Consider the following 17,843-nt stretch of genomic DNA (forward strand, 5'->3'; position numbering starts at 1 on the left):
CTTAATTTCTTCTTTAACCCACTGATTATTTAAGAGTGTGTTGTTTAATCTCCATATGTTTAAGAATTTCCCTTTTTCCATCCATTACTGATTTCCAGCTTCATTCTGTTATTATCAGATAAAGTGTTTTGTATAGTTTCAATCTTTATAAATTTATTGAGACTTGTCTTGTGACCCTACAAATGGTCTCTCTTGGAGTACGATTGATGAGCCTTGAAAAGTAAAGTACACCCTGCTGTTTGGGGGTGCAGTGCTTCATAGATATTTGTAAAGGTCTAGTTCATTTATCATATTATTCACACTCTCTTTCTTTATTTATCCTCTGTCCTAATTTTCTATCCAATACTGAGAGAGGTGTATTGAAGTCTCCAACTATTACTATAGAGGCATCTATTTCTCCCTTCAGTTTTACCAGTGTGTTCCTCATGTATCTTTGGTCACTCAGTTTAGGTGTATAAATATTAAATACAGCTATTTCTTCTTGGTGAATGGCCTTTTAAAAAATATATAATGACCTTCTTCATCCTTTATAACAGCTCTTTGCTTGAAATCTATTTGTCCAATACTAATATAATTACTCCAGTTTCTTTTGTTTATTATTTGCATGAAATATCTTTTCCCAACATTTTACATTTAACCCGGTTGTGACCTTATATCTGAAGTGGGTCTTTTGTAGAAAACATATAGACAGCTCATAATTTTAAATTCATTCTATCAGTCTATGTCTTTGGATTGGGGAGTTTAAGCCATTAACATTTAATGTTATTATTATAAAGGCATTACTTACATCATCCATTTTGTCCTTTGTTTCCCTCAGAATATCATTCTATTGTCTGCCTTTTTACACTTTAATTTTTACCCTTCCTAATATCTTCCTTTCTATACTTTTCTGGAAATCTCACCGTTGCTTTTTCCTTGGAAGCTGCAGCACTCCCTTCAGTATTTCTTATAATTCTGGTCTTTCAGTAATATATTTCATCAATTTTTATTTGTCTGTGAAAACATTGAAATCACCCTCATTTTTGAAGTATAGTTTTGCCAGATAGAGACTTATTCTCTCCTCCATGGTTTCTGATGAGGGTTCTGCACTTAATCTTTTCAAGTATTTTTTGTATGTGTTGCTTTCCTTTTCTCTTGATGCATTCAGAATCCTCTACTCTGATATTTGTCATTCTGAATAGTAGGTGTCTCAGGGTAGGTCTATTTGGATTTATTCTTTCTGGGGTGCATTGTCCTTCTTGGATATTGATATTTATGTCTTTCAGAAGAGTTGGGACATTTTCAATCATTATTTCCACAAATATTCTTTACCCCCCATTTCCAATCTCTTCTCCTTCTGGAGCACTGACAATGTATATAAACATTTCTCATTTCCATTCAATTTTCTGAAACTCGGTTTCATTTTTCTCATTCTCTTCTCTTTCTGTTCTCCTGACCTTTCAATTCAGATATTGTGTCTTTAAAATCACTAACTCTGTCCTAGAGCAATTAAAATCTGCTCATATATGTCAATATCTTTTTATTCTCATCCATCGTGTCTTTCATTCCCATAAGGTATGTTACTTTTCTTTGCAGGCTTTCAAATTGTTCTTTATGCTCACTCAGTATCTTCTTAATATCCTTTATTTCTTTAGTCATATTTTCTTTAAATTCTTTGAATTGATTTAGGAGAGTTGTGTGATTATCACTTATGAATTATCTTAAATCCTGTATCTCTTCAGGTCATTTGGTTTGTTTCTTTGGCTGGGCCATCTCTTCCTCTTTCCTAGTATGGCTTGTGATTATTTGCTGATGTCTAGCTATCTGAATATGTTGGTGAATTTTCTCTGATGGCCAAATTCTCTCTTTCATTTTTTTCCCACAGCTCTTCCTTGTTATTTGTTTCAACTTATTCTATATTCGTCAAATTACCCCATACTTACCTAGAAGGAGAGATACAAAGATCATGAAGGTGGTTTTTCCCAGGGTGAGGTCTACCCATTGTACTCTGGAAGTGCGATTTCTCTGAGTATGGGAAAATCTCCTGCCTAATTTGTGGTAGTGGGTGACTGCATTTGTGTTCTCCCATTTTAAAAAAAAAATCACCCAGCTTAGGTTATCAAAATCGGACCAAGGGTTCACCAATGGGGTGTAGATTTTCTCCCAGTGGTTAGGATACATAGGATACAGAAAGAAGTAGAAACTTTTTTTCCCATCCAATTTTCAGACATGTTGGCAGATGCCACTCAACACCACATATTTCCATGGAAGCGTTTCAGTCTTGGCTTTCCTGTGTCTTGGTCTATCTAAAGCTGAGATTCTTATGGGACTTTGCTGGCTAAATTCACAAAAAGCCTCCCACCTCCCTGTCCATTTTGCTTTGAATGAGCTGAAAGGGAGGAAGAAATCTGTTCCTGTCTCAGTCAGCTGCAGTGAACCAGGGGTTTTACCCTAACTTAATATCTTTGGGGTGGGGAGGGGAGCCAGCCCAAACACTGCAGGCATTTGGTAACTGGCATTTGTTGTTTTGGGTTCTTCCTCTCTCTGTCCCTTACCCTCCTGGCACTTGTGTGGCACTGTACTGTTCTGCTGACCCCCATAGCAGTTCTCTCAGATAGCTTTTGACACTTTCTCCATTGTTTTTGTGAGAGAATTGAGTCTTGCCTGCCTAATCTAATACATTTCCCACATTTCCCTCTCATTGTAGTTTTGATTTGAATTTCCCTAATTGCTACTGATGTTGAGCAATATTTCATAAGTTTTTTCTCCATTTCTATTTCCTCTTTGGACAATTGTCTTTTCAAGTCTTTTGCCCATTTTTAAAATCCAATAGTTAATCTTTTTATTGTTTAGCTATATTATCTCTATATATCATGGATATTAAATCCTTATTTGATATATGATTGCCAAATATTTTCTCCCATTGACTTGCCTGCCTTTTTGCCCTTTTGACAAAGTCCTTTGAGGTACAAAAGTGTTGATTTTGAGAGGTCCCATTTATCTATATTTTCCTTTTTTGCTTGTGCTTTGCATGTAAGGTTTAAGAAGCCACCACCTACCACAAGATCTTGAAGTTCTTTCTCTATAACATCATCTAGTATTTTTTATGGTTGTTGGTTTTATATTTAGGCCCTTGATACATTTTGAGTTAATTTTTGTATAAGGTGTGAGATATGGGTCACATTTTTTTCTTTTGGATATGGCTATTAGTTTCTCAGCACCGTTTATTGAATAGACTCTTCCAGTCCAGCTGGGGTGACTTGATAACCTCATAAAAAATCCCTTGACTATAGCTGTGAGGGTCTATTTCTGAGGTCTTTATTCAGTTCCATTGGTCAATCTGCCTGTATTTATGCTGACACAGACTTCTTTATATCTCTTGAAGTACTACCTTGTGGATGTTTTCTTTCTTAAACATCACAAAATGCCTGAAAATAAAATCTGTAACTCAGGCAGTAAAATTCTTGAGCTGCTCTTTTTGCCAAGATTTGGTATAAAAGATGACATTGACATACATGATTTCTACTCCACATGAGTCAATGACTGGGAGAGTAGATGTCACTTATAATATGGTATAATGAATTAGTATATCATACTTTGATGTTAGAAAAGTAAATTTTTGTGAGCCCAATGTAGGCACCAGTGTTGGATTTGAATAACCAAGAAAATCTTCTAAATTATTAACATCTAAGCCAGGAATTGAATGACATTATTGCTAGATTTTTTTCTTTTTAAAAGTTTTAATTATTTGTGCTCCATACACTCCATTCATAACATACAATCCATGGCTCTCAGCATAATCACATAACTTTGCATTCATCAACACAATGAATTTAGAACATTTTCATTACTTCAAAAAGAAGGCTACCATACTCTATTTCTTCTATTAATGTTCTTTAGCATTATTAAGGTGCATTTGTTACAGTTGATGAAAATATTACAATATTACTGTTAACTATAATCAGAATTTGCATTATTTGTATTGTTCCCCTATAAAACCCTATTATTAGCATCTTGTATGAGTGGCATACATTTATTATATTTCATTAAAGAGCACTCTTATATTTGTATTATTGACTATATTCATCAACCACAACTGGATTCATTATGTTATATAGTGCCAAGTTCATTGTCTAGTTTCCTTCTAATGACATAAACAACCATAAACTTTCCCTTTCAACCACAATCATGCCCATATAGGAACACTCACAATAATTTGCTACCATGATGTGTATCCATTTTAAAACCTTTACAGTCAACCTTATTAAAAAGTCTGCACACATTAAGTATCAGTTCCCCATTATCTATCCTCATTGTATCTCCTGGTAACTTATGCTCTAGATCTTAGCTCCATGAGTTTACTTATTAGTTTGTATTACTGAGGCCATAGAAGATTTGTCTTTTTGCATCTGACTTATTTCATTCAACACGATGTCCTCAAGATTCATCCATGTTGTTGCATACATCGGGACTTCATTGTTTCACCAGTGTCCCTCCCAGTCCTCTGGAATCCACCCATTTCAATCCTTCCAGTTCCTATCCTTTTATATACACTTTCCTTAAATCATTTTGGTTGTCCCACTTGGGATTTCAAGAATTATCACTCCCTGAAGCCTGACTTTTAGATATTTCTCCTGTACATTTGGATATCATTCATGCAAATTAAAATCTATTTCTTGAAGGAGTTAATAAGTTAAAAATGTATTCATTTGAAGTGAGCAATGTCAACCCATCCTCCAAGTCCAGTTCTGAAAATACCATTTATTAGAAATTAGCAGAAATACATAGATTATAATATTGTGCCTAGAGACACAATCCTTGTAGGACAAAGAGGCTCAGAAAATATAGGATGGATGGGTGTTTGCCCATCTGATCTTTTAAGAAAATGCTTGCTGAAATCCTGTCCTATATTTATCAATATTGCTGCAGCATCCTTCTATTTATATATAAATATACATAAGTGTAAAAGCATTAATCATTTATAAACTGTAAATTCTTCCCTTAAAACTTTGTTAACAATGAACTGCATTCAAAGGACAAAAATGATAATGTGTGATAAATGAAGTAAACACCCATTTTTACCTCGTCTAGAAAAAGAAAAATATTTACATAGATTCCCTTAATTTATTGTCACAGTAATCCTGTTGATTGTTTTTCTTTTTTTTTTTTTTTTTTTAATTTTTTAATTTTTTATTGACTTTGTAATAATATTACATTAAAAATATATATCTGTTGATTGTTTTTCTTAAACAATTTAACAAAGGCTGTGATGAGAAGTACACCAAACTTTAATAATATGATCAAATTACATGCCTAGAAGATTACACAGCTAGAATTTGAATGCTGCTCAGCCTGTGTGCCAAGCTTAAATTCCTGGCATGCTATTCACTACACTTAGGCTTTACCTGGGCTGTCCCATCTCACATCACTCATCAGAGGCCACACCCTGTGGTCATGACCACCTCTCTTTTGGCTTGTTCATAGGAATCTCCTCATGTCTTCATGCCTCTCACCAAACGTCAGCCTCTGACATAGCTCTCTCCTCATTTTCACTGTCTAGTTTAATCCAATTATACATTTCAACATTACAAGTTCAACATTTAATTTCTTATGTCCCTTGTACTAACTGCTACCTCTAGTGATCAAGACCCAAATACCTGCATTTTTGCATGATTACCTCTGACACATCATGAGATTAGGATACTGTTCCTGGTATAAACACAAACTCACTACTCTAGTGACTATCAAATATATCTGACAACTCTAGTGTCTTGATAATTGAATTATTGCTTTGGTCTCAATAAATACATGAAGTCTTCTCCATGACTTTTGATCATGCTTGTTCTAACCTAATTCCTCATTTTTAATAGATAGAATAACCTCCTAATAAACAGATGGATCATCAATTTTCAAATTACCCTTTCATATCATAACATCTTCAAATATTCCTTGCAATCACTCACATTGACTACACCTTCTCTCCTATTAAATTGAGAAGTCATATTACCTCTGGCTGAGACCAATGTCTCCACTGAACTGTTCCTCTCCTGATTTTTTTGCTAACTATAGAATTGAGGGGAAAGGAGGAATAGAAGATGGAACAGGGGGTATTTTGGGGGAAATGGAAGTGTTCTAAATGATCTTGCAATAATAGATACAGGCCATGTTAAAGTTCACCAAATTATATAAAAGTGTATGATCAAAAATGTAAACCATACTGTAAACTATTGACCATGGTTAGTAGCTATGTTCATCAATTGTAAGAAATATATCATCCACATGTAAAAAGATTAATATGGGAAGGGGAAACAGGGAGGATGTGGGTAAATGGGATTCATTGTATTTTTTATGTGACTTTACTGTGAACTAAAACTTCTTTGAAGACAAAATGAAAAAAAGTAAGACACTATGCAAACAAATGGAAGAAAATGTCAATGTACATATAAGACAACTGATCTTACAGTGATGAAAGGCAAACTGTCAAAAAAATTTTCTTAAATATTTTTCATTATTTTTTAAATCCCAATTTTTAACTTTTTAAAAAAAATTTTCTGAATTTTATTTCTTATGTTTAAAACTACTGTAGGAAGTGGACATGGCTCAACTGATAGAGTGTCCATCTACCATAAGGGAGGTCCAGGGTTCAAACCCAGGGTCTCCTGACCCATGTGGTGAGCTGGCCCACACACAGCACTGCCAAGCACAAGAAGTGCTGTGCCACACAAGGGTGTCCCCCATCTAGGGGAGCTCCATGCACAAGGAGTGCTCCTCACATTGAGATGCCCTGTGCCTAACAGTGCAGCCTGCCCAGGAGTGGTGCCACACAGAGAGCTGATGCAGCAAGATGATGCAACAAAAAGAGATGGAGACTCCTGGTGCTGCTGAGAATACAAGAGGACATAGAAGAACACACAGCGAATGGACACAGAATACAGACATGGGGGGTGGGAGAAAGGTAGAGAAAAAATGAAATAAATAAATAAATAATAAATAAAATTATTATTTCATTTTCTTATAATTTTATTTGGCTCCAGACATTGATGGCCGACCCATCATACATGTGTCCCTTAAAGATTTCGGGGGCAGTACAATAGAGACTGCCACACAAAGCTTTCAGCTTCTGGTCAATGTTAAATGTATCACTTAAGCCAAAATTGGTAACCTTGATATTCTCAGCAGCATCCAAAAGCAGGTTTTCTCTTTTCAAGTCCCTGTGGGCAATAAACTTAGGCGGCAATTCTGCATAGCAGATACTGCTTGGTGAATATTCTCTTGGGCTTCTTGTTCTAACAGAGGGCCTTGGGCCATGAGGTAGTCAAAGAGTACTCCTCTTCTGGTGTACTCCACTCCATGACATTCTCAGTACCTTCAGACAACTGGATGATGTCTGGAGGTTTCAAGGCCTTCAATGTGCTCACCTCTCATGAGAGCATGTGGAGGCTGGTGGAGTTTTCAGTTTTCTGGATGATTTTCATGGCTGTCTTGTGACCAGTGAGAAGGTTCCATGCTAATTTCACCATGGAAAAGCCACACTTTCTAACAGTTCTGAGGAACCGATAGTTCCCAGTAAGGGTCTCCTCCTCAGCACCCATGGCTAAATATATAAATATAAAAATAAAAATATTAATATAAATATAAAAACATTGCTAAAAGAAATTAAAGCCTAAATAAATGAAACTGCATTGTGTTCATAGATTAGAAGACTAAATATTAAGATATCAAGTCTTCCCAAATTGATTTACAGATTCAATGCAATCCTAATCAAAATTCCAACAGCCTACTTTGCAGCAATGGAAAAGCAAATTATAAGATTTATTTCAAAGGGTAAGGGGTCCTAAATAGCCAAAAAAAAACTTCATTAAGAAGAACAAAGCTGGTGGACTCTCACTTCCTGACTCTAAAGCATATTACGAAGCAACAGTGGTAAAAACAACATGGTACTGGCATAAAGACAGATGGATTGACCAATAGAATAAAATTGAGCATTCAGAAATAGACCCTCACATCTATGGTCAATTAATTTTTGACAAGGCTGCCAATGCCATCAAACTGAGTAAGAGCAGTCTCTTCAACAGATGGTGTTGGGAGAGCTGGATATCCATATCCAAAAGAATCAAGAGGGACCCCTATCTCACACTTTATTTAAAAACTAACTAAAAATGGGTCAAAGACATAAATATAAAAGGAAAAACCATAAAGCTCCTAGAAGACAATGTTGGAAAACCTCTTCAAGACCTGGTGGTAGGTGGTGCATTCTTAAACCTTACACTGCAAACACAAGCAATGAAAGAAAATATGGATAAATGTGACCATCTCAAACTTAAAACACTTTCATGATTCAAAGGACTTTGTCAAGAAGATGAAAAGTAAGCCCACTCAATGGGAGAAAATATTTGAAACCATATATCTGATAAGTGTTTGATTTTCATTCTATATAAAGAGATCATACAACTCATTAAAAGAGCAAGCAATCCAATTTAAAAATGGGTAAAAGATTTAAATAGACATTTCTACAAAAGGAAATACAATTGGACAGAAAACACATGAAAAAAGCTCCATATCACTAGCTACTAGGGAAATGCAAATCAAAATGACAATGAGATATCATCTCACATCACATACAATTGCCATTACTAAAAAACAGAGAACAATAAGTGCTGGAGAGGATGTGGAGAATAAGGAACACTCCTTAACTGTTGATGGGATTGTAAAATGGTGCAGTCTCTGTGGAAGACAGTTTGGCAGTTCCTCAGAAAGCTAAGTAGAAAACAGCCATATGATCCAGCAATTCCTCTACTAGGAATATATCCAGAAGAACTAAAAACTGACGTGAGCAGACATTAGCACAGAGATGTTCACAGTGGCATTATTCACAATTGCCAAAAGATGGAAACAACCCAATTATCCATCAAGCACTGAATGGATAAGCAAAATGTGATATACATATGATGGAATACTCTACTTCAGTAAGGAGAAATGAAATTGGGACACATATGATAACATAGATGAATCTCAAAGATATTATGCTAAATGAAGCAAGCCAGAACAAAAGGATAACTATTGCATATTCTGATTAACATGAACTAAATACCAAGAAGAAACTCATGGATTTAAAACCTAGGGGGTAGGTCTTTAGGAGATAAGAGGAGGTAAGAGGAGGGCTGACGTATAGAGAAGTTTTAATTAGCAAAAATGTAAAAGTGTAGAAATGGATAGAGTTGATGGTAACACATTAGAGTAAGTAGCAGCTGGTTTATAAAATGGGATAGTGGCTGAAAAGGGTAGTCTAGGATGTAGCATGTCAATTGAAAGAAAGCAAGAGAATGATCTAGGAACTAACACAGTGAACTCAGAGGTGGGATGAACATTGCAGTTAATGGTTCAGATGGAAGAGTGCACTTCTGTGAACTAGAGCAGATGAACATCAATAGTTCAGGGCAGTGGGAATGTGGGGGAGCATGGGAAAAATAAAAATGGTGTGACCTATGGACGGTGGTTAACAGCAATACTATAATATTCTTGCATCAATGCCAAAGGTGTACTGTGTTGATAATGGGAGGGTGGGGTGTGGACATGGGAAGAGTGTGCCAAATGCATGCTATGGGCCATGGCTCATGGTAATAGTCTGATGGTATTACCTCATAATCCATAATAAATATTCCACTACAGTGTAGTGTGTTGGTGAAGGTGTTTTAGTACAGGAATTATACAAATGTGCATGATTGTTTTATAAGTTCACAATCTCTGTAATAAAAATATACTGTAAAAATAGGGTGCATTTTGAGAAAAATACACCAAATGCAAGATATGGACTACAGTTAGTAATATTTTGATGATGCTTTTGCATAGTTTGTATCAAATGTTTACAACAATGCAAGGTATTGGTGGTGGGATGATGTATGGTACCCCTGTATGATGCTATGTATGTTTATTTTTATAAGTTCACACTTTTACTAGATACTTAATGTTTATGTATATCCATGTGTGAATTATATGCTTCAATAAAAGAAAAATAAATATATACATAAAATTCATCTCCAAGTTAGCAGCTTCAAACAATAAAGCTTTATTATCTCACAAGTTTCTGTGGGCCAGAAATCCAGAAGTGGCCTTGCTGGCTGACTGGGGCTCAGGGTCTCTCAGGAAGCTGCAGTCAAGACCTCGGTTAGGCAGCCTCACCTGAAGGCTTGACTGAGGCTGGAGAATCGCCGGGCAAGATCACTCACTGTCAGGGCTGTGGGCAGAAAGTTCCAGGTCCTTACTGCCTGTGGGAAGAGGCCTCAGTTCCTTGCTATATGGGTCTCCTCATAGGGCTGCCTGAGTGTCCTCATGCCTTGGCAGCTGGATTCCCCCAGAGTGAGTGACCTGGAAGAGCACAATGAGGAAGCTGCAATGCATTTTATGACCTAGCACTGGCAGGAAGCACCATCACTTCTGCCACATTCTATTCATTAGAAGTGAGCCACTAGGGCAGCCTGTGCTCAACAGGGGAGGAATTAAGCTCCACCTCTTGAAGGCAGGAGCATAACATAATTGGTGGACATAATTTTTAAACTACTATATCCATGAGTTTACTGCCACATTAAGACATTGAATATATCCATCATTCAATGTAGTTTTCTCATGCTCCTTTGTAATTGGCAATGTGAAGAAGCCCATAAAAAGGAATGAGCCTTGAAAACATTGCATTGAATGAAATTAGCAGACACACAAGTACCTATATTGGGGGGTGGGAAGTGGGGTATATGGGAACTTCTTATGATTTTTAATGTAACATTTTGCATGAGCTATTAACTTTTTAAAGAGATAATTAAAAATAAATAAAAAATAAAATATTTGATTAACAGTTAAAAATAAATAAATGAATGTAAACAATGGAAGCAAACAACAACAAAAAGTACCTATATTGTATCATCTCATGGATATGAAATAAATAGAATAAGCAGACTCAGAGTCAGAATCTAGAATAAAGTTAACAGGGGACAGAGTAGGGTTGGGGAATAGGAAGTCCAGGGTTAAACTCTACAGAGCCTCTGTTTTGGGTGATTGTAAAGTTTTGGTAATAGATGGTGGTGAGAGGAGCACAATATTGTGAATGTAATTAACAGCACTGAAATGTTATCTGAATGAGGTTAGAAAAGGAAATGTTAGGTTGCATAGATGGCAGTAAAGTCTTTCAAAAGATCCATGGCACCGCACTACACAAGCATGAACCCTAAGTCAAGCCATTGCCTGTAGCCAATAGTACACTAATAAAATGTGCCATCATCAATTGTAAGAAATATTCTGAACCAAGGCAAGGTGTCAATACTAGCACAGTAGATGGGAATCCTGTATTTTATGCTAGGTTGTTCTGTAAACCAAGCACTTCTTTAATAAAGAAAAGGAAAAGGGAGTAAGATCACACATATGAAGATATTTCCTGTTTATTTTTTTTCAAGTTTCACTCGGGTAAAGTCCATCAAGTAGCCTGCATCAGATTATGCCTCGTGTGGTTGTTTTGGTTTGGTTTTGTTTTTTTGCCACACAGCAGGTTACCACAAATGTAATGGCTTTAAATAGCACCCATTTATTACCCAGCACCTTCTGTGGGTCAGAAGTCTGGGTGAGCTCAGCTGGGTCCTCCACTCAGGGTCTTACCAGGTAGAAATCCAGGGTGCACAGGGCTGTTTTTCCTGGAGGTTCTAGGGAAAGTCCACTTTTAAGGCCATTCAGGAAGTTGGCAAATTCTGTTCCTCAAGCTTTCCACATCTCCCTCCCTCTTCAGGGCAGCAGTGGCACCTGGGGTCCTTCTCATGCTTCCAAGCTCCCTGGCTTCCTCTTCTCCCTGCTTCCCTGCATTAGGAGACTCAGGTGATTACACTGGCCCTTGCCTCCTCTTTAGAGTTTTAGGGCACACAAAGCCCCATCAGCCTGCAGCAGTTTAACTGACAACTGCCCCTTCCCAGCTGCCTGTCCTGCCTCCTGCCTTCCAGTCCACAGCTCCCTGTGTCTATGACCTCTGTCTGGGGCCCCACCATGACCTCTACCCCCACTTTTGTTCTTGGCAATCCCCAACAATCTACTTGCTGCCAAATCCAGGGACAAGTCAGGCCCAGTTCTTCTAATCTGGAGGCACCTGGCACCCCTTGTCACACTTCCCAAGGCTGAGGCTCCCCTGGGGAAGGACCCACCTCCAAGGTCACTCGTGTTATTGGCAGGTTTCAGTTTCTACAGAGGGCCTGGGTCCCTTTCTGTTTTCAGGCATTGCCTCTGTTTTATTCTATGTGGGCCTCTGCACAAGGCAGCCCATAATGCTGCAGCTTGTTTCCCAGATGAGGGATAGAGGGAGGGAGGGAGAGTAAGAGAAAGATAGAGACAGAAGGATTGATAGATATAGACACATCCATAGAGAAAGAACAAAGGGAACTAGCAGGGCAGTCATCACAGATGGTTTCTTAATGGATCTTGGAAGTGACACATCATCTTTTTGTTCATATTATTTGATTAGAAGAGTCCCTAATTCCAGACAAAGTTGTGTAAACCAGGAGGCAGAGATCCTTAGAAGCCATTTACAGGCTGCTCACCACATAAACTAAAATGAGCACTTAATCCAATTCTAACTATAATGGGTAGCCATGAATGTGTTATAAGCCAGAGGATGCTGTCACATTCAGAGTAATTAGGGCAAAGGAAAAAATAGTAAAGATCAGAGCAGTAATAAATGAAATTGAGGACAAAAGAACAATACAGAGAAATAACAAAACCAAAAGTTGTTTTTTTTAGAAGATCAACAAAATCAACAAATCCTTAGCTAGACTGACAAAGAAATAAGAGAAAAGACACAAATAAATATAATCAGAAATGAGAGAGGGGACATTACTACTGATCCTGCAGAAATAAGAGAGATCATAAGAGGATACTATGAACAACTGTATATGAAAAAACCAGACAATGTTGAGGAGATGGATAATTTCCTAGAAACACATGAACCACCTATACTGACCCTGAAAAAAGTAGAAAAGCACAACATATTGTAAGAGATTGAAACAGTCATCAAAATCATCAAAAGGATGAAAAGCCTAGGACCAGATGCTTTCACAGTGAAATCTACCAATCATTCAAAGATGATCTAATACCAATCTTGCTCAAGCTCTTCCCAAACACTTGAGAAGGGAAGAATACTACCAGACTCATTCCATGAAACCCACATCACCCTAACAGCAAAACAAGATAAAGATACTAAAAAAATTTTAAATTCCAGACCAATTTCTCTAATGAATAGAAATGCAAAAATCCTCAACAAAATACTTGCAGAGTCTAAAAAGTACATTCAAAGAATTATGACCCTCAATCAAGTGGGTTTTATCCCAGGTGTGGAGGGTGGTTCAACAGAATAAAATCAATTGGTGTAATAAGCCATATTGATAAGTTGAAGAAGAAAAATCACACGATCTTCTTGATTGATGCAGAAAAGGTATTTCATAGAGTACAGTACCTTTTCTTGATAAACACATTCCAAAGATAGGAAGAAGGAAACTTTCTCAATATGGCAATGTGTATATATGAAAAACCTGCAGCTACCATTGAATTCAATGGGAAGGACAAAGCTTCCCCAATGAGATCTAGAACAAGACTAGGAGGCCTACTGTCACCACTGTTATTCAATATGTGCTACAAAAAAAACAAACTAAACAATTAAAAACTGGGCAAGTGACTTGAAAGGATCACTGTCTGAAGAAGAAATACAAATGGCAAAGAAACACATGAATAAATGTTCAACATCACTAGCAATTAGGGAAATGCAAATTAAAACTTAAATGAGGTATCATTTCACACTTATTAGATTGGCCATCATAAAAAGTAAAAAAACTGTAAACGTTGGGGAAGATGTGGAGAGACAGTGATGCTTTTTCACTGTTGGTGTGAATGTAGAATGGTACAGCCACTGCAGAGGGCTGTTTGGCAGTTCCTAAGGAAGAGAATACAGACTTGCCATGTGACCTGACAACATCATTGCTAGCTGTATACCCAGAAGAACTGAGGGCAGAGACACAGACGTCTGCACACCAATGTTCACATTGGCATTATTCATGAATGCCAGAAGTAGGAAACAACCCATGTGTCCATCAGCTGATGAATGGATAAACAATGGTGGCATGTGCACATGAAGGAATGTTATGCAGCTGTAAGAAGAAATGAAGTCGTGAAGCATATGACAACATGGATGAACATGGAGGATATTATTTTGAGTAAAGCATGCCAGCCATAAAAGGAAAAATACTGTATGATTATGCTAATATGAACTAAATTTATTGTGTAAACTCAAGGAGTTAATAATTGGAAAACAGGTCACAAGAAAATGGAATGAAGATACAGAATGGAAAGCTGAGGGTTAATCTCTGCAGAATTGGTAAAAAGGTTATTTGTAGATCTTAGGAAATAAATAGAAACAGTGAGAGCACATCATAGTGTTTGTAACTAGCAGAGCTATTATATGGCTTTGACAGTGGTTGAAAAGGGTAAGTCCAGGGTCATGTACATTACAAGAAGGAAAGCTAAAAACTGTAATCTGGGGCTGTGTAAGATAGTAAAACCTCATGTAAAACACAAATATGGGTGATACTGCATATATAAAACTGTTTTTACAAAATATAAATAAAAATAACCTAGAACAAATGAAAAAGAATAGGAGCTACATACAGCAGGGGAAGCATAGAGAGATTGAGAGATGCTGAGATTTTTTGTTTTCTTTTTATTGTTATTATTACTATTATTATAATAATGAAACCACTCTAAAAATGACTGAACTGATGAATGCACAACTCTGTGTTTCTACAAGTACCACTGATGAATACTTTGATTTATGCTTTAGTAATATGTATCAATAAAATTGATTTGTTAAAAAAACTACAATGAGATATCATTTCACACCTATTAGGATGGATACTATTAAAAAGTCAGAAATCTCTAAGTGTTGGAGAGGATGTGGAGAGACAGGAAACTTTTTCACTCTTGGTGGAATGTAGAATGGTACTACAACTGTGGGGGACTCCCTGTCAGTTCCTAAGGAAGTTGAACATAGACTTGCCTTGTGACCTGGCAATACCATTACTAGCTATGTACCCAGAAGAACTGAGAGCAGTGACATAGAGACATCTACCTGCTGATGTTTTTAGTGGCTTTATTCATGATTGCCAAAAGTTGGAAACAATCTAAGTGTCAATCAACTGATGAATGGACAAACTGTGGTGTATATACACGATGCAATATTTTACAGCAGTAAGAAAAAATGAAGTCATGAAGCATATGACAACATGGATGAACCTATAAGACATTTTTTTTAAGATTTACTTTTTATTTATTTCTCTCCCCTCTCCCCAGTTGTCTGTTCTCTGTGTATAAATCATTACTTTGAGTGAAGCAAGCCAGACACAAAAGGACAAATAGTGTATGATTGTGCTATTAAGAACTAAATATATATATAACCCCCAGGTATTGGTTCCTTTGAGGGCTAAAGAGATCCATGGGTGTTAAGGTCATGGCAGATGGGGTTAACTGACATGTCAGATGGCCCTTCTTTGGAGCTGGTGTTTATGCGTGATGAATCTGGACTCAGATGGGATCTCTCTTCATAAGACTTTCATGCTACTGTGCTGGAGTTGTAGTTGGTGTTGGGGTTTAAGATATATTTAGGGGATCTGAATCTCTGGACTGACAATATGATAGCCAGGCCCTGAGCCTCAACAGACTCCAGCACCTACAATCTGATTTATTGGACTCATCTCACTCAGCTAAGATGGAGTTGAAGAAGGACAACCACCATACCATGGAGCCTAGAGTGCCTACAACTGAAAGCGGGAGGATTGCATCCAGTATCCATGTGGAATCTGAGCCTCCTCTTGACATAGAGATGCAATGGACACAACCAATCCAATGTCCACAGAGAAAAGGTGGCATTGGAGTGGGAAAAGTGGACATGGTGGCTAATGGGTATGGGGAATGGCAGGAAGAGACGAGATGTGGAGGCATCTTTGGGACTTGGAGCTGCCCTGAATGGTGCTTCAGGGGCAATCACTGGACATTGTAAATCCTCACAGGGCCCACTGGATGGAATGGGGGAGAGTATGGGCCATGATGTGGACCATTGACCATGAGGTGCAGAGGTGCCCAGAGATGTACTTACCAAATGCAATGGATGTGTCATGATGATGGGAATGAGTGTTGCTGGGGGGGGAGTGGTGGGGTGGGGGTGGTGGGGTTGAATGGGTCCTCATATAATTTTTTTAATGTAATATTTTTACAGAATCAATAATAAAAAAAATTAAAAATAAATAAATAAATAAATGTATTGCAAGTACTTTATAGTATAATATCCCCAATTCCCTGCTATGTCCCTTATTCCTTTGCTTTAACTCATTTTACCTTATCATATTCTATAATCACCCAAGCCATTATTACTATTGTTATTTTAAACAGTTTGTTTTAGCTCAGCTAAGAATAAAAACAATAAAATATTTTATTCAACCTTCAAAAAAAAAATTGGTTATAGCTGCTTAATAAGTAATTAATTGTGCAAGAATAGCCAGAAATAGCAGCTATGTACATAACAGGGGAAGCATAGAGAGATAAAGGGGTGAAGAATTTGTTAGTTTGTCTTTTGTTTACTATCATTATCGAAAGAATGAAAATGCTCTAATGAGGATTGAGGTGATGAATGCACACCTGTTATTATATCAAATACCATTGCTTGTACACTGGATGAATTGTTGCTTTATTAATATGTATCCATAAAATTGCCTTGTTTTAAAAAAAAAAGAACTAAATATAAGGTCCTCAAGATTCATCTATGTTATCCCATGTGTTAGTACGGTATTCCTTCTTACAAATGAGTGATATTCCATTGTATGCATATTCAAGAATTTGTTTATCCATTCATCTGTTGATGGGTATTTGGGTTGATTCCAGCTTTTGGTGATAGCAATGCTGCTATGTACATTGGTGTGCATTTATCTGTTCATGTCCTTGCTTTCTATTCTTCTGGGTATATACCTACTGTAGAATTGCTGGATCATATTCCAGATCTATAGTTAGTTTTTCAAGCAAATGCCAAACTGTCCTCCACAATCACTGCACCTTTCTACATTCCTGCCAGCAGTGCCCCAGGTTTCCCATTCTTCCCCACCTACTCTACTACTGTAGTCTCCTGTTTTTTAATAGCTTCCAGTCTAATGGGTGTAAGATGATATCTCGTTGCAGTTTTGATTTACATTTCCCTAATAGCTAGTGATGTTGAATATCTTTTCATGTGATTTCTAGCCATTTGTATTTCTTCTTTGGAGAAGTGTCTATACAAATCACTTGCCCATTTATTAAATGGGTTGTCTTTTTATTTTCAAGGTGTAGGATTTCCTTACATATGCTTGATATTAGACTCCTTTCAGATATATGGTTACCAAATATTTTCTCCCATTGGGTAGGCTGCCTATGTTGATTGAAGCAAGCCAGGTATTGAAGGACCTCACTGATAAGAATTAAGCAAATTGAGCAACTCACATAGCTAGAGTAAGATAGGTTTACCAGAAATAGAAAAGGAGAAGGTTGTTAGCCAATGCCCATAAGGGTAAAACCTGTAAGACGGAAATGTGTACTTGTGCAGTGAAGGGATGACAGGTGTGTAGTGATACCAATGGGTTGGACGGTGCAGGTTTGACAGGGGGTAGGGTGGGGTGGGTGCCTTGAATGGTCCATGGAACTGGGGAGAGGGTTGGGGGAGGGAGCAGGTGAACACTGGGGGTCTGTGGGTACCTAGTTGAAACTACCATGTTGAGAAAGCTCTTTTGGTGATATGACAAGGAAGGGTTACTGGTTTAGGGTCTTCGATG

General features: G+C 37.2%; 1 long non-coding RNA gene and 1 pseudogene across 1 annotated transcript; one reads left to right on the top strand and one right to left on the bottom strand.

The window, feature by feature from the left end:
- The first annotated feature begins 1,914 nt into the window (after positions 1 to 1,914).
- LOC131280332 (U1 spliceosomal RNA) lies at positions 1,915 to 2,067 on the top strand (annotated as a pseudogene).
- Positions 2,068 to 10,021: 7,954 nt separating this feature from the next.
- Positions 10,022 to 11,859, bottom strand: LOC131280325 (uncharacterized). The gene is made up of 2 exons (XR_009187815.2): positions 11,620 to 11,859; positions 10,022 to 10,344 (listed from the first exon to the last, which is right to left on the bottom strand). It is a non-coding gene; the product is annotated as an uncharacterized lncRNA (long non-coding RNA).
- Between the last annotated feature and the right edge of the window lie 5,984 nt (positions 11,860 to 17,843).

Source organism: Dasypus novemcinctus, chromosome 10 (genome assembly GCF_030445035.2).
Source record: "Dasypus novemcinctus isolate mDasNov1 chromosome 10, mDasNov1.1.hap2, whole genome shotgun sequence".
In the NCBI taxonomy this organism is placed as follows: domain Eukaryota; kingdom Metazoa; phylum Chordata; class Mammalia; order Cingulata; family Dasypodidae; genus Dasypus; species Dasypus novemcinctus.